Raw genomic sequence first — 20,082 nt, 5'->3', positions numbered from 1 at the left:
CACATCCCGTATCACAGTGCCTGGGTTTGCAGCCCAGCTCTGCTTCTCATTCCCACTTCCTGCGAATGCTCGCCCTCGGAGGAAGCAGCGGGTGGCTCAAGTAAGTGGGCTGCTGCCGCCCATCTGGGAGACCTGGATCGAGTTCCAGTTTCCTGACTTTGAGCTGGTGCGGGCTTTGTTGTTGTCAGCGTTTGAGGAATGAAGCCATGAATGGGAGAGTTCTCTCTCTTTTTCTCTGCCTGAGAGAGAGAGAGAGAGAGAGAGAGAGACGGAGGAAGGGGGAATGAGAATCAGAGAATGCTGTATTGCTCACCATGGATGAACAGAACCATCTCATTTCTTTTAAATTTCCTAAATCCACCCTTCAAATCTGCAACCTTGGAATTGGCTTCTGAACATTTTTTTAAAAATATTTATTTATTTATTTGAAAGGCAGAGTTACAGAGAGGCAGAGGCAATGAGAGAGAGAGAGAGAGAGAGAGAGAGAGAGGTCTTCCATCCACTGGTTCACTCTCCAATTGGCTGCAACAGCCAGAGCTGCGCCAATCCGAAGCCAGGAGCCAGGAGCTTCTTCTGGGTCTTCCACGTGGGTGCAGGGGCCCAAGGACTTGGGCCATTTTCTGCTGCTTTCCCAGGGCATATCAGGGAGCTGGACTGGAAGAGGAGCAGCCAGGACTCGAACTGGCACCCATATGGGATGCCAGCGTCACAGGCAGCGGCTTTACCCATCATGCCACAATGCCGGCACCTAGATGTGGTCTATCTTATTCCCAGTCTGCCTACAGCATCTGACTGTGGGTTCAACAGCTGTGTGGAGCGCTCCGTCATCCCGCTGCTCCTCGGCCGCCTGGGAGCTGAGCACCGCTGGTGGATGACGAGGCTGTGACTCCGGCTCTGTGGCCGGGAGGTGGAGCAGCCAGGGAGGACGCAGGCTGTCCTCTGAGACACAGCCCTGCAGAAAAGGCTGCTGGTGAACTGTGCCCTCTGCAGATGCAGCGTCTTATCAGAACCCCAGCTTATCTTGCTGGTAGCCGGCCTCAAGTTAAAGTCCCTTTGCTCCATCCCTAGATGTGTGCTCAGCGGGGCATATCTGGCTGCTGCTTTCTCCAGCACAGCTCTGACAAGACCCAGTGGGCTGAGTGCAAAGAGCCCACCCCACCCTGATGCCCTGAGCCGCTTTCTTTTCCTGTCTCTGCTGGCCCTAGCCGGGTTCTACCTGAGAGGGAGGCGGTGCAGGAGGGCCGGTGTGTGTGTGTGTGGGTGTGTGTGTGTGTGTGTCAAGGACAAAGCCCTGGAGAGTACCAAGGAGCTCCGGCCCAATCATGGGGTGCGGATGTGCCCCGGGGGTGGCTCACACAGGGCTAAGCAGCCACCCCCGCCCTGGCACAAGGGACTCCCACTAGGGAGCAATCTCCCCTAAACTAGTCACTGCTCCCTTGGGTTCTGGAGCGAATGAAACTGTGTCTTCTGCCCATGTCCCCATCCTACCTGCTCGGATTACTTGAGGCCTCAAACAGATGGACATCTCAGATTCAGGGCCAACCAGAAAGAGCCCACATGGTGTTTTTAGGACAACCACCAAGATGATGAAAGAAAGAGCCAAGGGGCACCAACCACACACTCACCAACAGTTAGGACAATAGTTTCTTGAATTACTCAGGAATTAAAAAATCCAGGCACCCAGGGCCTACCTGGGTTAATCACATCAGAATTGGAGTGTGTAGGGGTGGGAGTGGGGCAGACACGAGTATTTTTTTTTTTTTTTTTTGACAGGCAGAGTGGACAGTGAGAGAGAGAGACAGAGAGAAAGGTCTTGCTTTGCCGTTGGTTCACCCTACAATGGCCGCCGCGGCTGGCGCGCTGCAGCTGGCGCACCATGCCTATCCGAAGGCAGGAGCCAGGTACTTATCCTGGTCTCCCATAGGGTGCAGGGCCCAAGCACTTGGGCCATCCTTCACTGCCTTCCCGGGCCACAGCAGAGATCTGGCCTGGAAGAGGGGCAACCGGGACAGAATCCGGCGCCCCGACCGGGACTAGAACCCCGTGTGCCGGCGCTTCAGGCGGGGGATTAGCCTATTGAGCCACGGCGCCAGCCAGACACGAGTATTTTTAAAAACTCCCCAGGTAGTTCCAATGCAGACAAGGTAGAGAAACATTGGTTTAAGGCTGCACTGTGGAATATGGTAGCCATTAGCCATTCACATCTATTGAACACTTGAAATGTGGCCTCTGCAGCTGAGGCATGGATTTAATGTGCGCATTTTATTTAATGTGAATGTAGATATCCACACGTGACGGTGGATCCCTATCGGAGAGTGCCGAGCAAATGGATTATCACAGGGAGTTCTCCTGAACACATGGTCTGGGGGATCCTCAGTGCTCAGCCACCAAGGGAATCTGTGGAATCCAAGGGCAGTCTGCGGTGATTCTGTCTGTGCCCCTGACGAAGGCCCGCCCCCTGTCCTGGCCTGTGAGGTCCTTGTCACCTGTGTTCTGAGCTAGCGTGACGGGCTTTCCAAGCATTGCCCTGGGTGATAGGAAAGGGTCATCAGTGTCTGCAGAAGTCGGAGACCTGCACCTCCGTCCTCCAGTGTCCACCTGGTGGTCTCCTCGGGTGTTCGTGATCCTTCTGAATTGCCACTGACTTGCTGTCATCCAACAGCTTAGGAGGGTGGGAAAGAACTCTGGGAAAAGCAGGACCCCAGGAGCGCCAGCCCTGGGGGCTCAGAGACGAGGCTCAGCAGCCTCCCCCGGGCTTGGGGCGAGAGATGGAGAAACAGAAGCCAAAGCTGAATCATTTTCTGCTTATCACTCAGAGGCTGTCAGGTTTTCTTTTTTTGTCGGAGGGAAAGCACCTTCCGACAAATATGAAGACTATTTTGAATTTCAGAGCTTTCCCTTTTTCAGGGCACGTTATCATCTCTGACTTATTTTGTCCTCACAACAAGGCCCCAAGGGAGGGATCTTTAGCGCCTATCTAGCACCCAAGGAAAAAGCTCAATAGTACAGCAAGAGCTTAAAATCAAAGGTCTTGTTTTTGCTTCCCTGGCATAACTGGTGGTGCAGCTCACATCAAATGGACACAGCTTGTGTACTCCTAGAGTGGGATGTGTTTGTCCTTTTTTTACTTAAAAACGTTTACTTATTTATGTACCGGAAAGTTAAAGAGATAGAGAGGGATGATCGATAAATAGATAGATGAGAGGTCAATTGATCTTCCATCCACTGGTACATGCCCCAAATATCTATAACAGCCAGACCTGGACAAGGCTGAAGCTGCAAGCGTGGGGCCCAGTCGGGGTCCCTAATGTGTGTGCAGAGACCCAATCACTTGACCTCTATCACCTGCTATCTTCCAGGGTGCGCATTAGCAGGAAGCTAGAATCAGGAGCGGAGCCAGGCCCTCCAAAACAGGATGTAGGCAGCCCAGCCAGCATTTTAATGGCTAGGCCAAGTGCCACCCTGAGTGAGCGGTGTTTTTTACAGAAGGACTTCACATGTGTTCTATCCTGCTTCATCCCCGCTTTCTAACCCTATTTCTTCTTCAGAGCTTTGTTGGTTGCTTGATTATCGTCTTGCAAGTTCATTGTGTTTGGTTTTTTTTTTTTTTTTTTTGAGATACAGAAAGGCAAAGAGAAACAGCCCTCACCTGCTTGTTTATTCCCTAAATCTTCGCAATCCCCAGGGCTGGGCCAGGTGTTGAGAACTCCATCCAGGTCTCCCACGTGACCCACAGGATCCCAACTGCTTGAGACGTTGCTGCTGCCTCTTAGGCTCTGCCGAGGGAGGGGCATGGAGTCAGGAGCTGGAGGGAAACCCAGGCCATCTAATACAGGCCGGGGGCATCTCAGCCACCAGTGTCCACACCCACTCCCGCAGGGTATCTCTGAGGGGACAGAACGCAGGACAGAGGCCTGTGGCTCTCCACGGGAGACATCCCTGCTGGCTTCCGAAGGACATCCTGGTGCGGAACCAGCCACAGGTGGACACTGTCCCTTGAAGATCAGCTTTCTCGTGTGTAGACGTGCGGAGAGGCATTCTGCAGCAGCCTTGCCAGTGGGCGGGAGCACTGGGGCCGAGTTCTCCTGGGAGGCCCGTCGCCAGCGGCAGCAGTGGGCGTGGGGGTGGGCAGCACTGCCGAGCTGACCTCCGGGGCTGGTTGTGCTATCAATCACGAGCCCTCCTGGTCATGCCATCACCTGGCCCCTGTTTGTCTCTTACATACATAGGATCTGATGAGAGGTTTGCAAGTGCTTTGCTGAAAGCAAGATGCACTTTCTGGGGCATTCCCCTAATCGGCTGTGCTGGTGAGGCTCGTCAAAACAGGAAATGAGGTTAGCATGGAATGACTTTCTCTAGAGAACTGGTGCTGCCTGTAGAGACCACCACTTTCTTCCCAAACGCTTGTGAGCCTGCTTTCACGCCTCCTCTGGGTGTTCCTGGAAGCTGGCCAGAATCTGCCCCGCTGTAGTTTCTAGAACCCATTCCTCTTTAGGACATGCAGGGGATGTCACTGGCTCCCAGCCTTCCAGACCCTCTCCCTTTCAAACCACTCTCACTAAGTTGGTCTGAAGATAGATCTGCAAAGATCTCAACAAACACAGCAAAAAACATAACTTGAGCTGAGAGCGCCTGTGCAAATGCCCAGGGTGCAGGGGTCACCTGCATGAACTCCCTGTGGCTCCTGCTCACGTGTCCTTGGTCTATCAGAGATGCCAGATGGAGAAAATTAATCCAGTGGAGACGGAAATTCAGTAGGAGCACTCCTCTCTCCTCCCCTGCTCCACCGTGTGCCCATCTGGCTCTGAAACACCGTGTGCGCCGGGCTTCGTTGACGCGAATCCCCGTGTCGGGTTTTCTGACTCAGTTTTCAAAAGCAGTGAGGGTTTCACTAGGCAAGCTGCATCATGCTGCTCTTGGCTGAGGCTTTCTGGCCAATGGCTCTGCTTGAAGTTTCCAGATTTCAATGCCTGTCGTACTAACACTAAAGCACTTTCTGAGTCTCGTTTGCTTGTGCGCTGTAGAAGAGAGTCCACGGCAGAGAACGGCTGGCCTTGGCGAGCAGGTGCCTCGGGAGGACTGTGGTCCCCAAGTTCTAGACTTGGATTTCATTTCGCAGGTCTGCCTGCCCACGCAATTATGCTTGTGTGTTTGAATGCACAGAGCAGCTTTTTTTCTCATGTGGCTTAGCAGGACCTCAGAAGTTCTCTTGAATTCCCGTGGCGGAGGTGGATACGATTCTGGCACTGTTCCCTTCAGTCCCGGTGGACTCGCCTTGCTCTGCCCAGGTCTGGAGGCTTTGTGTTTTCAGTGCTGACTGCCTAAGTGAGTGGATACATAAATGTGCACCTGTATAATAATGCCAGCTGTCATCTGAAGCCCTGGTGGGCCCTGAATGCAGTTATGAGATTTACAATGGGATTTCTAGTCCTTGTAACAGGCCCCAGAGGTGAGATTGTTCTCTTGGGTTTGGTTAAGAAAATAGGGGATGGGGCTGTAGTGTAGCAGGTAGAGCTGCCACCTGCAGCGCCGGCATCCCATATGGGCGCTGGTTCAAGACCCGGCTGCTCCACTTCTGATCCAGTTCTCTGCTATGGCCTGGGAAAGCAGTCTAAGATGACCCAGGTACTTGGGCCCCTGCACCCGTGTGGAAGACCCAGAAGAATCTCCTGGCTCCTGCCTTTGGATCAGTCCAGCTTTGGCCATTTTGGCCTTTTGGGGAGTGAACAAGTGGATGGAAGATCTCTCTCTATCTCTCTGCCTCTGCCTCTCTGTAACTCTGCCTTTCAAATCAATAATCTTTTTAAAAAAGAAAGAAACCAGAGTTTGAGCTGGAGTAATCAATCTTCTCCATATCAAAAACCTGCTGATAGGGCCAGCATTGCTTGCAGCACCAGCATTCCATACTGGGAGCGCTCCTTTGAGTCCTGGCTGCTCTGCTTCTGAGTCAAGCATTGCGCTAATGTGCCTGGGAAAGCAGCAGGGGAGGACCCAAGTGCTTGGGCCCCTGCTACCCATGCGGGAGACCTGGAAGGACTTCCTGGCTCCTGGCTTCAGTCTGCACCAGACCTGGCTATTGTGGCCATTTAGGGAGTGAACCAGTGGATGTAGATATGTGTCTCCCGCCTCCAACCCTGACACTCTTTCAAATAAAAATAATCTTTAACAAAACATGTGGTCCTGTGGTGATGCATCTGCTAACTCTGTTCAATCCTGAGCAGTCTGACCCCACCCCTTCTCTCTTTTATGCTGCCTCTTGGTAGTTCTTAAACACATTTACGTTTGCAAATGTAATGTTTCCTTAAAGAGAACAGAGAGAGCTGAGCAACAGTTGGGAAGGGAGACAGCAGGACATGGTTGAAGACAGGAGGTCCGGAAGTCAGTGCCTGGTGCTGAGTCCTTGGCTTCCCTGCCTGCCCCGGCAGCTCCTGCACCCCAGCCGCTCTGCCTCCCACCAGGGCTGTGCGAGGATCCACACGGGCAAGGTTGCAGGCAGGCAGTTTTCTCTGAAAACTTCCTGCTACCAAGTGAGGGGGTCACTGGGTCAAAAAGGCAGAGGCTGCACCCTGGTCCCCCTGGCAGTAGTATCTGGACCCCCATGACATCCCTTGGGACCACCAGCTCTGTGCTTGAGCCCTGCCTCGCACAGGTGCTGCAGAAAAGCCAGCCACGAGACCTTGACCCTCATTCTTCTGAGGCTCCAGGAGTCAGAGGAGTGGAAGACCCTGGGGGCCCTGGGTGGGCCTCTATCAATACCGTGGAGGAGGGGATGGGCTGAGAAGCCGTGGGAAGAGCTCCACCTGCCTCGGAAGGGTGTGTAGTCGCCATGTGAGGCAAGAAAGAGACCCTCAAAGCGATGACTGTTGCACCTGCTGCCCCGACTCACCAGTTCCTACTCCTTGTGAGGCAGCAGAGCAGAAGTCTGTAACTAGCGCCCCTGGTCCTTTTAGACGAGATGACTGCGTCCCGCAGGGTGCTCGGGACTGTCCTGTCTATGCCTGTTAGGAATCAATTTGATGCTGCTCACTTGTTCTCAGCACTGCCTTCCACTCTCAGTCATGTTCCGGTTTGGACAACACCTACCTGGTTAGAACACCCTGTCTTGAGGTTCCCTTCTGTCTACTTTTTCATTTCCCCAAGAAGTTGCTTTACACCTTAACAGCCCAGTCATCTGTGTAAGAAGCAGACGTGTGTGGCCGTTCGCCTGTGCGGCTGGCAGGCTGCCGTAACACAGAGTCAGCAGTGGCGGGGTGAGAGTGAGTGTGTGCAGCTAAGCGTCTGAGTGTGTGTATGGGGGCATGGTCATGTGAGTCTTGTGCCGTGCACGTGTGATACGGGTGTGTCATGCGTACGAGAAGACGGAGTGAATGTCTGATGTGTGTGTGCCTGGGGTGCATGTGTGTATGTGTGGGGGACGGAAGTGGTGTGACACATGTATGATGTGTGACTGTGTGTGGCTGGGTATGGCTGTGTGGGACCGTGTACCACGTGCCTGCGTGGTGGGTGAGTGGCTGGCAGGTGTCTGTGGCAGCTGTGGAGGGGGTGGCAGCTGTGTGCATCTGTGCTGGTGCGTGCCCTCTGGGGCTGCTCACAGACTCACTGCAGGGTTCCACGTGGCACCTCTTGTAAGGGAAGCCTCTGCACGTAGGGCCTCCCCACTGCCTTCCCATGAGCCACACGGTTGCTGCCACAGCCCTGGGGCACCCAGCACAGTGACACAGCTTCATGGGGCAGCTGCCGGTGTGGGAGCTGTCGAGGCAGGCCCTGGCTGTGCTGTCCTGCTCAGCTGGTCCCTGGAAGAACCGTTGGTTCTCAGGAAGGTTGTGCCTGGGGCAAAATCACCAAGTCGAAGTCTCTCCTCCTCCTCCTGCCTGCTCCGTGACTCAGGGCCACGTGTCGATTCTTCTGGCTCCAAGTTCTCCCTTTCACGCTTGTGATGGAAGAGACAGGAGCTGCCTCCTCCAGCCTTCTGGGCTGCGGGCGAGCCCAGGGTGCTTCCTCCTGCGGACACGGCAGAGGAGGCTAAGCTTGAGCTGCGTAGGGTCCCCACCTGGGCCCTGGAGCAGGGGCCTCCTGCCTTGTGTCCCTACCACGGCGACCCTGGCCCTCGCCTGCTGTCCCCTCTACAAGAGCATGAAGGATCCACAAGATTCTTGCCTCTCCCCATGGCAAGAATGACTCACTCAGGAAAGCATTTTGAAGACATTGTCAGAGCTGGCGCTGCTCTTTGGGGTTGAGGAAATGGGGACAGGCATGGCCCCCACCAGCCCAGCTGTTTGATATTTCTGAGCCTTGGTGTCCAAATCCACAGACTAAGAACAATAATGCCTACTATTTGCAATAAGTGATGAAGGCACTGCACGTAATACCTGGTGCAGGGGCTGGTGCTGTGGCTCAGTGAGCCAGGCTGCCCCCTGCAATGCCGGCATCGCCCGGCAGAGCAATGGCTTGAATCCCAGTTGCTCTGCTTTGAATCCAGCTCCTGCTAATGTTTCTAAGAAGGCAGTAGAGGGTGGCCCAGGTGACTGGGACCCTGCAGCCTATGGGTGAGACCCAGATGGAGTTACAGGCTCCTGGCTTCAACCTGACCCAGCCCTAGCCTGCAGCCATGTGCAGTGTGACCCAGGGGATTGAAGACTCTCTCTCTCTCTCTCTCTCTCTCTCTCTCTCTCTCTCTCTCTCCTGTCATTCTATCTTTGAAGTAAATAAATAAATATTTTAGGGGCCGGCGCCATGGCACAGTAGGTTAATCCTTCACCTGCAACACCGGCATCCCATATGGGCGCCAGGTTCTAGTCCCGGTTGCTCTTCTTCCAGTCCAGCTCTCTGCTGTGGCCTGGGAAAGCAGTAGAAGATGGCCACAAGTTCCTGGACACCTGCACCTGCATGGGATACCAGGAAGAAGCACCTGGCTCCTGGCTTCGGATGGGCACAGCTCTGGCTGTTGTGGCCATTGGGGATGGAACACCTTTATCTCTGTCTCTCTCTCTCACTGTCTGTAACTCTATCTCTCAAATAAATAAATTAAAAATTCTTTAAAAATAAATAGATAAATATTTTTAAAATGCCTGGCACAAAGTACACAGTCAATAAATAGTGACTATCATCAGTATTATTTTAATTCATAAAAATGGAGTTTTTAAAAAATATATCAAAAGTAATAGAAACATGCCATCAGTTAAACCACTCTGATGGGATCCTAATGCCCACAGCTGTGAAATAGAAGATAGCAAAAAACAGGTGGGGTGGATGTCTGGCCTACTATTTAAGGCACCAAGTTAAGACACCACATCCCATTTCCAAGTGCTGGGACTGAACCTGCAGCTCCGGCTCCTGACTCCAGCTTCTGGGATGCAGACCCTGGGAGGCGATGAGGATAACTGGCTTCCTGCCACCCACCTGCAGACCTCGTTCAAGTTCCCAGCTCCTGGTTTTGGTCTTGGCCCAGCCCTGCTGTTGCAGGAATTTGGGGAGTGAAGCAGCAGATGAGAGTTCTGTCTCTCAAATATATTTTTAAAAATATTTTTTTAAAGATCAAAGAGGAAGGGAGGGCAGCAGTCTCAGGGAAAAAAAAGAAGAAAGAAAGGAAAGAAGACAGAAATAGCAGCAGAGAATGAGAGAACAGGAGCACAAGTCGGGCCAAGGGGCCAGGCCCCTCCTCCTCCACCTGTGACAGACAGGGCCAGGCCCCTCCTCCTCCACCTGTGACAGACAGGGCCAGGCCCCTCCTCCTCTACCTGTGACAGACAGGGCCAGGCCCCGCCTCCTCCACCTGTGACAGACAGGGCCAGGCCCCTCCTCCTCCACCTGTGACAGACAGGGCCAGGCCCCTCCTCCTCCACCTGTGACAGACAGGGCCAGGCCCCTCCTCCTCTACCTGTGACAGACAGGGCCAGGCCCCGCCTCCTCCACCTGTGACAGACAGGGCCAGGCCCCTCCTCCTCCACCTGTGACAGACAGGGCCAGGCCCCGCCTCCTCCACCTGTGACAGACAGGGCCAGCAGAACCAGATGTGCTATAGGCACAGCGATCTGCTGTAATGTAAATATTTTGATGTCTTTCTTTTCCTGAACTTTCAACCTTGCCGGTGGAAAAGCTATGTAGAGTTAATGAATTGTTTTTCGGAGGACGGGCTTTTGAGGAAATAGGGAAAAGAGGAGGATTGCCATGAGGTGATCGTCAGTCTTGTGCGTGACTGGAAACCTTACTCGTCTGCTTCTGAATTCTGTCCAGGAAGCCCTTGGCCAGCATAACTCAGCGCTACTCTGCTGGATGGGAGGAAAAGCCAACCAGGTAGAAATGGAGCGATTAAAGAAAGCCGACTCGGACAGACGAAAGGGGGGAGAAGTCACCCAGAGGAAGAAGGTGCTGAGACAAGACAAGCCCCAAGGCAGACGCCAGTGCTTGTCACTCTGCTGCCCTGGTGCCTCCAGCCACGCTCCTGGTGCTCTGCGTTGATCCATTTCGGCTCTGAGATGTTGCCAGACACCTTTGCCTCTTTTCCTCCAGACAGTGCCGTCCTTGTTTGCAAACGCTGTCCACTCAGTCCATGGTGCAGGACGATTTTGTGATGACCAAGAGCTGCGAAGTCCCGGATTCTAGCAGCAGCTCTTCACCGAGAGCATCGGTCCGCCCCTGCCTGGGATCTCCTTAGCTGGTCACTGAATGTGTTGCTGCATAGCTGCCAAATCTCGTGAGATCTGGGGCTGCCGCTGGCGAAGCTGGCATCTCCCAGGAATGCCCATTTAAGTCCTGGATGCTCCGCTTCCTACCCGGCCTGGGAAAGCAGCGGAGGATGGCCCAAGTGCTTGGGCCCCTGCACCCATGTGGGAGAGGAGGGTGGAGTTCCTGGCTCCTGGTTTTGGCCTGACCCAGCCCTGGTTTTGAACCAGTGGATGGAAGCTGGGGCGCTCTCTCTCTCTCTCTCTCTCTCTCTCTGTGTGTGTGTGTGTGTGTGTGTGTGTGTCTTCTTCTCCCTTTGCCACTCTGCCTTACACACACACACACACACACACACAGGAGATGTGCAAAGTGCTTTGAACTCGTTGGAGGAATGAAGACAGTCTCTCCGTCTCGAGTGAACCAAGTGGTGATGGGGTATCTTCAGCACAGTAGCAGGCGATGGTGAGCCCTTGGGGGCTAATGAGAGCTGATGGCAACCTTGACCTCAGGTCCACTGTCTCCCTGCTCACATTTATACCAACAGCACTGGCGTCTGTTCAGTTGGATGTTGTCGAGCCAACCTTTCCAATAATGCTCCCACTGGAAAGTAAACTGAGGACGTAGAGAACAAATATTGCAAATATTCTAAAGCAAATGGCAGTGTTGATGGGATCTCTAAGAAAGTTTTTCCTGTCATCTTGGAAGAAGCAGAAGGAAGCAAGAAAGATGAAACAGATTTTTTTTAAGATTTACTTATTTGAAAAGCAAAGTTACAGAGTGGGAGAGAGAAGAAAAGACGGGGGCAAGGAGGAGAATCTTCCATCCACTGGTTCACTCCCCAAATGCCCACAATGGCCAGGGCTAGGTCAGGCTGAAGGCAGGAGCCTGGAACTCCATCCGGGTTTCCCAACTGGATGCAGGGACCCAAACATTTGGGCCATCTTCCACTGCTTTCCCAGCCACGTCAGCAGGGAGTTGGATGGGAAGTGGAGCAGCCAGGACTTGAACCGGTGCTTGTATAGGATGCCAGTGTTGCATCAGTAGCTTAACCTGCTGCACCACAAGGCCAGCCCCTGCACTTTTTTTAATGATGGAATTGCAATAACCTACAAAGTATGTTAAGAGAGGCAAACTTGGGGCTGCTCTTATGGTATAACGGGTCAAGCCACAGCCTGCAATGCTGGCATCCATAGGAGAGCCAGTTCATGTCCCACCCGCTCTGCTTCTGATCCAGCTCTCTACTAATATGCCTGAGAAAGCAACAGGTCATGGCTCAAGTGCCTGGGTTCTAGCCATCCATGTGGGAGACCCGGATGGAGTTCCTGGCTCTTAGCTGAACCAGCGGATGGAAGATCTCTCTCTCTCCCCCACTCTTTCAAATAAATGACTAAAGTTTTTAAAAAGAGAGGCAGTTTGTGGGAAGTTAGTTCCTAATACTCTGTGTCCCCATCCTGCTTGTCTCCTTGTCCTTGCAGAATAAACTAAAGAATTTGGCTGAAATCCAAGCTGTGTGTGTGGTATCTTTATCTGATTGACCTGTACTCCCAATCCTATCTTATCTTTGTAATTTATTAGCACCCTCCTTTCTGTTTTCTGGGTTCATTGCTTGTTTGAATGTTTTACACACACACACACACACACACACACACACACACGAGTCCATGCTGCAAAAAAACAAGTGCAAGGCCTCTGGTCCTCTGCAACTCACTTGGAAGTCTTATCTGGAAGGTCTCGGCTGGTGTCACCAGAAAACTACTCCACACCTTCTGATGGTCCTGTGGGTAAACAAGACCTCAGGTGAACATCACCATGAATGCAAAGTTCATGCACTTTCCTGCCTGTGCCCTTGCCACTTGGCAGAGGTTGGAAGTCAATACCAAATGTGTTGAGATTGATACACTTGATGATTTGTTTCTAGGGCTGTGTTAATAAAGTATTGTTGAGGGGCTGGTGCTGTGGCGTAGCGGGTAGAGTTGCCACCTTCAGTGCTGGCATTCCATATGAGCACTGGTTCAAGTACTTCTGATCTAGCTCTCTGCTATGGCCTGGGAAACCAGTGGAGGATGGTCCAAGTCCTTGGGCCCCTGCACCTGTATGGGAGACCAGGAGGAAGCACCTGGCTCCTGGCTCCTGGCTTCGGATCGGCACAGCTCTGGCCATTGTGGCCATCTGGGGAGTAAACCAGTGGATGGAAGACCTCTCTCTCTCTCTCTTGCTCTCTCTGCCTCTCTGTAACTCTACCTTTCAAATAAATAAATAAATATTTAGTAAATAAATAATTTAGTTTCCTGTGGTTAATACTGTCTTATTCCTTGATGGATTTCAAACTATTCAAATTGAAAAACTGTGTGCTATTTTTTTAAAGATTTATTTATCTATCTGAGAGGCAGAGTTAGAGAGAGAGAAGTGGAGGAAAGAGAGAGGGAGGTCTCCCAGCCACTGGTTCACTCCCCAGATGGCTTCAATGGCCAGAGCTGTGCTGATCCAAAGCCAGGAGCCAGGAGCTTCCTCTAGGTCTCCCACATAGGTGCAACTGCCCAAGCACTTGGCCCATCTTCCATTGCTTTCCCAGACCACAAACAGAGAGCTGGATTGGAAATGGAGCAGCTGTGACTTGCTCAAGCCAGCACCCATATGTGACGCTGGCACCTCAGGCGGAGGGTTAACCCACTGGGCCATGGCGCCGGCCCCAACTGGGTGCTATTTTAAGGTGCATTTGTAATCTTGAAAATCTCATTTTATTGTGATGCTGATTGTCGTCCCAGCTCCTGTTTGTTGGCTGGTTCTTGGTTCTAGCAGATCTTCTTGGGGCCATGAGGGTAACAACTAGACCAAACGTTCTCCAGGCAGGGAATGAAATGGGAAATTTTAAGTCCAAGACTTTTTTTTTTATTATTTGACAGGTAGAGTTACAGACAGTGAGAGAGAGAGAGAGAGAGAGAGAGAGAGAGAAAGGTCTTCCTTCTGTTGGTTCACCCCCCAAATGGCTGCTATGGCCGGCGCTGCGCTGATCCAAAGCCAGGAGCCAGGTGCTTCCTCCTGGTCTCCCATGCAGGTGCAGGGCCCAAGCATTTGGGCCATCCTCTACTGCCTTCCCGGGCCACAGCAGAGAGCTGGACTGGAAGAGGAGCAACCGGGACTAGAACCCGGCACCTATATGGGATGCCGGTGGGAGGATTAGGCAAGTGAGCCACGGTGCCGGCCCCAGTCCAAGACTGTCTAGATAATGTTTGCAGAACAGAGCTCCCATGTGTGTGCATGTGTGTGTATTTCTACTTGAAAAAGTTCTCTGGAAAATTATGTAAACTCTTGTTGTCATATGCATGGATTCTTTCTTGCATCAAAATAAGTTTATCTTTTAATTCCATTGACCATGAACTGTAAGGGGTGCCCTCATACATAAATTGTGCATGAACATGTCTCATTATGAGAAAGACTTGAAAGACTTTCTTCCATTGGTAGATAGAGCTTCCCTAATAACAAATCATTGCAGCAGCTGTTGCCTTGGAAACTCCCTCCGTTCTCCCCTCCCCCTCGCTCTGTAGGGGAGAGGGCTCCCTGTTTGCTGCCCTGGTTGTCACACATTGGGGGCTCTTTCTTTACTCTAAATTCATGTTTCGTGCATGTTGTTTCAACAGGGGAAACTTTCATGTTTTCTAGGAAAGGGGCTGGAGAGGGAGGCAATCGCCTACCTTGACTCTATTGTAACACAGCAGCTTAAGTGACAAAGAGACTGCAAAGTCAGGGATCATCTTGCAGAAAAGGTTACGGAAGCACAGTGTCCACTTTTGGCTCCTCCTTCTAAGGGTATCGCGTTGGAGTGTTACTCAGATCCTCCTAGCGCCTGTATAAATAGGAAGGTTTTCTAATTTTTGTCGGTGTTTGGGTGTTTGTGGCTTTGGTATAAAATAGTCTCCCCTGGAGACCCGGAAGAAGCTCCTGGCTCCTGGCTTCGGATCGGTGCAGCTCCGACCTTTGCAGCCAATTGGAGAGTGAACCAGCGGGTGGAAGACCTCTGTCTCTGTCTCTGTCTCTCTCTCTGCCTCTCCTTCTCTCTGTGTGTAACTCTTTCAAATAAATAAATAAATCTTTTTAAAAAAAATTAGTCTCCCCTGAACCCTTCTAACTGCAAGAAGCAATGCACTTTTCCAGCAAGTTCGCTTGGGACGCTAACACTGTCTGAAATATCTGTGAGCAGATGTCCTCCTGCAAAACACTTGTCACAGCCGGAGACGGTGCAGTGGGGCAGGCGGTGACGTCATCCCTCTTAAAGGTACAGTAATGAGGGTGGGCTTTCGGCCAAGCAGTTAAGACACCAGTTGGAATGCCTGTGTCCCACATTAGATCTCCTGGGTTCAGTGTCCATCTCCCAACTCCAGCTTCCTACTAGAGCAGATCCCGGGAGGCTTTGGTGGTGGTTCAATCACTGGGTTCCCACCACCCACATGGGAGACGTAGACTGAGGTCCCAAATCCTGACCTTGATCTTGGCCATTGTGGGCATTTGAGGCTTGAAACAGTGGGTGGAAACAGTTTCTCCCACCACCCCATCAAATAAATAATATTTTTATTATTTTTAATTTGTTTTAAAGATTTTATTTATTTATTTGAGATGTAGAGTTACAGACAGTGAGAGAGAGAGAGAGAGAGAGAGAGAGAGAGAGAGAGAAAGGTCTTCCTTCCATTGGTTCACCCTCCAAATGGCTACAACAGCCGGAGCTGCGCCAATCCGAAGCCAGGAGTCTCTTCCTGGTCTCCCATGAGGGCGCAGGGGCCCAAGCACTTGGGCCATCCTCCATTGCCTTCCCGGACCACAGCAGAGAGCTGGACTGGAAGAGGAGCAGCCGGGACTAGAACCGGCTCCACAAATAATATTTTTTGAAGGTGGAGAAACAAAGACTAAGAGTGGGCAAGTAGCTGGCGCCATGGCTCAATAGGCTAATCCTCCACCTGGTTCTAGTCCCTGTGGGGGCGCCAGATTCTGTCCTGGTTGTTCCTCTTCCAGGCCAGCTCTCTGCTGTGGCCAGGGAGTGCAGTGGAGGATGGCCCAAGTCCTTGGGCCCTGTACCCGCATGGGAGACCAGGAGAAGCACCTGGCTCCTGGCTTCGGATCAGCGTGGTGCGCTGGCCACAGTGCACCGGCCTCAGCGCGCTGGCCGCAGCAGCCATTGGAAGGTGAACCAATGGTAAAGGAAGACCTTTCTCTCTGTCTCTCTCTCTCTCACTGTCCACTCTGCTTGTCAAAAAAAAAAAAAAAAAAAAAAAAAAAGAGTGGGCAAGCAACTTGTCCCAAACAAGGTCATTAAAAATTGACAAAGCAGAAACTGGCATTGGGGCACAGCAAGTGAAGCCACTGCTTGCAATGCCAGGATCCCACATGCACACCAGTTCAAGTCCTGGCTGCTCTACTTCCAATCCAGTGTTCTGCTAACACACCTGGGAAAACAGTGGAAGATGGTACAACTGCTTGGGAGTTCTGGGTTCCTGGGTTCTTGGCCTAGTCCCAGCTATTGTGGCCATTTGAGGAGTGAACCAGCAATTAGAAAATCTCTCTCTCTCTCAAATAAATAAATTCATCCTTTTTTTAAAAAAAAAGTAGCGAAGCCCATACTCAGAATAGGTCTATTTAGCCAAACTCCTTAAAATGCCGACTTAGTTTGTGAAACAAGCCTGTGTGGTCGGTATTATTATCTCCGATTTATCACCGATACACAAAGCCGAAGGCAAATCCTGTCCCTGAAGACCACGCTGCCAGAGTGGGAAGCCATGCCGCCTGCCTGCAGCACACCTGTGCCAGGCTGGGATGCAGGTGCAGGCTCCCGCCCTCGGTGCCTCCCTGTCTAGATGCAGTGTGCACGATCCCTGTGTGCAGCTTTCACAGAGGGCCTCTCATCCAAGTGGCAAGACCCAGAGAAGGGCCCATGCCCCTTCCTTCACCCTGTGAGGCTTGAAAAAACATCTGCCTGGACTGCCGAAAGTGGGCGTGGCTCTCTTCTGCCATGAAACAGAAAGAAGTGGGCCAGCACTGTGGCATAATGGGTAAAGCTGCCGCCTACAGCACCGGCATCCCACCTGGGCACTGGTTCCAGTCCCTGCAGCTCCACTTCCGATCCAGCTCCCTGCTATGGCCTGGGAAAAGCAGCGGAAGATGGCCCAAATGCTTGGGCCCCTGCACCTGCCTCGGAGACCCAGAAGAAGCTCCTGGCACCTGGCTTCAGCCTGGCCCAGCTCTGGTCATTGCAGCCATTTGGGAGAATGAACCCTTCTCTTTCTGCCTCTCTGTAAATCTGCCTTTCAAATAAATAAGTAAATCTAAAAAAACAAACAAACAAACAAAAAACACACACACACAGAAAGAAGCTGGGGAAACTTGGAAAATGGGAACCCTCAGTGTTCTGAAGTCACCAGCAGTCAGCTCAGAGAGTGTAACCATGTAGCCCCAGAAAGCAAAGCTCGACAGAGAATGTGGAGGTTTTGCTGGGGAATCTCTGAGTCCCCCGAGTGGCACAGGGGCCAGACATGGCCATTCAGCATTGTGCACTGTGCTTCTTGGGCACATCTTGGGCAACGCCATGCAGCCAGAGGGGGCTGCAGTAGCCAGCGCCCTCGCAGGCAGCACCTGCTCCCGCAGCTGAGCTCAGCATGGGGACGATGGTTCAGTACGCGCTAGCCACCCGAGGGCTGCTGTTTTAAAGGCTCTGTGCGTGCACACAGAAATTGGGAACTTGATCGCTGTGGGCTGACAATGTGTTTTGAAAAGGGATTGGTGGGATGGGGGTGGAAGGGGGCATTCTTTCCCTGTAAGTTCCCGTCCATTGTTGAGCAAACATCATAAATCTACGGCAGAGAGACAGGCAGCCTGTACTCAGATTACCTCCCGCTACAATTTTAACCTCACGTTTTAATGCCCTAAACATGAATAACATTGTATTCCAGCACAGGTCTGATTAATGAGGCTACTTTGCCAACTTCAGGGTCGGAGAGCGGTTCCCCACCCCCTTCGGGTTTTTTTCCCTGTGGCTTAGTAACCACTTCAGCAAATTTCCCCATTAAGTATACAAGGCGACTGAGTGTAATAAAATGTAAAGGATGTGGCAGATAAACACCAGCGTCTTTCCAGGCAGAGCTCGCCTGCTAACACAGAGAGCAGGTCTGCTCAGGTTTATCCTGAGGAATCCAGAGTGTTCCATCGTTAATTTCAGCACAGAAGTCGGCCACACCTTGCCGTTTGCCCTTGGATCATCTCGGGTCTATCCATGACACTCACAGGTCCGGCCACGTCCCAGGCAGGCACGTGGTTCATACAGGGAGCGGCCACACGTGCCGAGTCCTACTTGCGTGTGCCGTGACCGATGCCCGCGTGTTTGAGAGTGTGGCTGGAGGTCGTACTCAGGGGGAGCCCCTAACCCTGGAGAAAGGGGAGCTGTGTCTCGTCCAGAGACTGTCTGCCCTGCGAACACGATTGTGAGGCCCTGGGACAATCCCTGGTCAGCACTCACTGCGTGCGGGACGGTCCCCACCAGGAGAGTGGTGGATCCCCAGCCCTGGCTGAGTCGGCACGGGTGCTCCACGTACCCCATCTTGTCTGCTGTTCTCAAGGAACCTGTGCAGCTGGGGGACGTGATCGCCACGTTTCCCGTTTGGTCAAGCTCGGGGTGAGGGGGTGACGTAACTTACCTGGTGGTGCAGCTGGAACCTGCTGGGCTCCGGCTCCGAGTCTCCTTCCTCTGGGTTCTGTCCCTATGCCCAGTCTCTCCATTCTCTCTCTCTCTCTCTCTCTCTCTCTCTGTCTCTCTCTCTCTTCTCTCTTTCTCTCTTTCTCTCACACACACATACCCTTATCTGCACTTGAACTGTTTTGTGGGCCAGTTCAATCAGTAACAAAAGCCACAGCAGAACCTGTATTGGGCCGAATTCCAGGAATTTAGAATGGAAATATTCCACGCTGTGCAGGCTTTAAGCATCAATCTTTCAGATGAGCTTTGATTTCTTTTCAAACCAGGACTCCTCAAGCTGTCTCCCTCCCAGCCTGATAGTAAATATTTCAGTCTTTGTAGGCCCTTGTGGTCTCTGTTGCAGCTACCCAACTCACTCCATAGCACAAAGACAGTCATAGGCAATACACAAGGGAAAGAGAGGAGCTGTGTTCCAATAAAACTTTATTGAAAAAAATAGGCAGTGAGGCAATTTGACATATGGATACAATTTGAGATCCTACGATTTTCTTTTTTTTTTTTTTTTAAGATTTGTTTATTTATTAGAAAGGCAGAGTTACAGACAGGCAGATGCAGAGAGAGAGAGAGAAAGAGAGAGAGAGAGAGAGAGGTCTTCCATCCTATGGTTGACTCCCCAGATGGCTGCAATGGCTGGAGCTGCACCGATCTGAAGCCAGGAGCCAGGAGCAGGAGATTCCTCCAGGTCTCCCTTGTGGGTGCAGAGGCCCAAGGGCTTGGGCCATCTTCTACTGCTTTCCCAGGCCACAGCAGAGAGCTGGATTGGCAGTGGAACAGCCAGACTCAAACCGGTGCCCATATGGGATGCAGGCACTGCAGGCGGTGGCCTTACCTGCTACGCCACAGTGCTGGCCCCTGATGTCACAGCATTGGTAACTCACAACAACACAAAGGTAAAAATCAATGTCTGGGCCAATGGCAAGGTGGCACCGGGCTCCGAGAGTTAATCGGCTGCTTTGCCTCTTCTGCTTCTCAAGGCTGCCTCTGTTTCTTGGCTTCTGGCCCCTTCCTTATCCTTTGTACATGTACATCTCTCCCTATTTGCCTCCATCGCCTTCCCTCCTTTGAGCTTTTTGCTTCCCTTCTTTTTTTTTTTTAAGATTTATGTATTTATTTGAAAGGCAGAGTTGCAGAGAGAGAGAGAGAGAGGTCTTCCATCTGCTGGTTCACTCCCCACAGGGCTGCAACGGCCGCAGCTGCACCCATCCAAAGCCAGGAGCCAGAAGCTTCTTCTGGGTCTCCCATGCAGGTGCAGGGGCCCAAGGACCTGGGCCATCTTCTACTGCTTTCCCAGGCCATAGCAGAGAGCTGGATCAGAAGTGGAGCAGCCAAGCTTTACCTGCTATGCCACAGCGCCGGCCCTAACTCTACAATTTTCAACCTAAGCTATCATTAAAAGTGTTATCGGGGCCGGCACTGTGGTGCAGCAGGTTAAAGCCCCAGCCTGCCACACCAGATCCCATATAGGCGCTGGTTCAAGTCCAGGCTGCTCCTCTTCCGATCCAGTTCTCTGCTATGTCCTGGGAAAGCAGTAGAAGATGGCCCAAGCTCTTGGGCCCCTGTACCAGCATGGGAGACCCAGAAGAAGCTCCTGGCTCCTGGCTTCTGATCGGCTCAGCCCCGGTCTTTGTGGCCATTGGGGGAATGAACTAGCAGATGGAAGACCTTTCTGTCTATCTCTCCCTCTC

The 20,082-nt window shown here is 52.2% G+C and overlaps 1 long non-coding RNA gene across 8 annotated transcripts in view; it reads left to right on the top strand.

Annotated features, from left to right (window-relative positions):
- LOC138848557 (uncharacterized) overlaps positions 1 to 20,082 on the top strand; it is a 170,687-nt gene that overhangs the window by 58,551 nt on the left and 92,054 nt on the right. For 2 of the 8 annotated variants that reach the window (XR_016229205.1, XR_011386489.2), the window contains one exon: positions 10,234 to 12,162. The exons of the other annotated variants lie outside the window; for them this stretch is intronic. This is a non-coding gene — a long non-coding RNA (uncharacterized LOC138848557). Of the gene's footprint in view, positions 1 to 10,233; positions 12,163 to 20,082 lie in introns of those variants that run through there. 8 annotated transcript variants of the gene reach the window in all.

Source organism: Oryctolagus cuniculus, chromosome 2 (genome assembly GCF_051225735.1).
Source record: "Oryctolagus cuniculus isolate XC-2025 breed Fujian yellow rabbit chromosome 2, ASM5122573v1, whole genome shotgun sequence".
Lineage (NCBI taxonomy): Eukaryota > Metazoa > Chordata > Mammalia > Lagomorpha > Leporidae > Oryctolagus > Oryctolagus cuniculus.
Note: the sequence above shows the minus strand (reverse complement) of the source record. Positions and strands in the feature narration are given on the sequence as shown.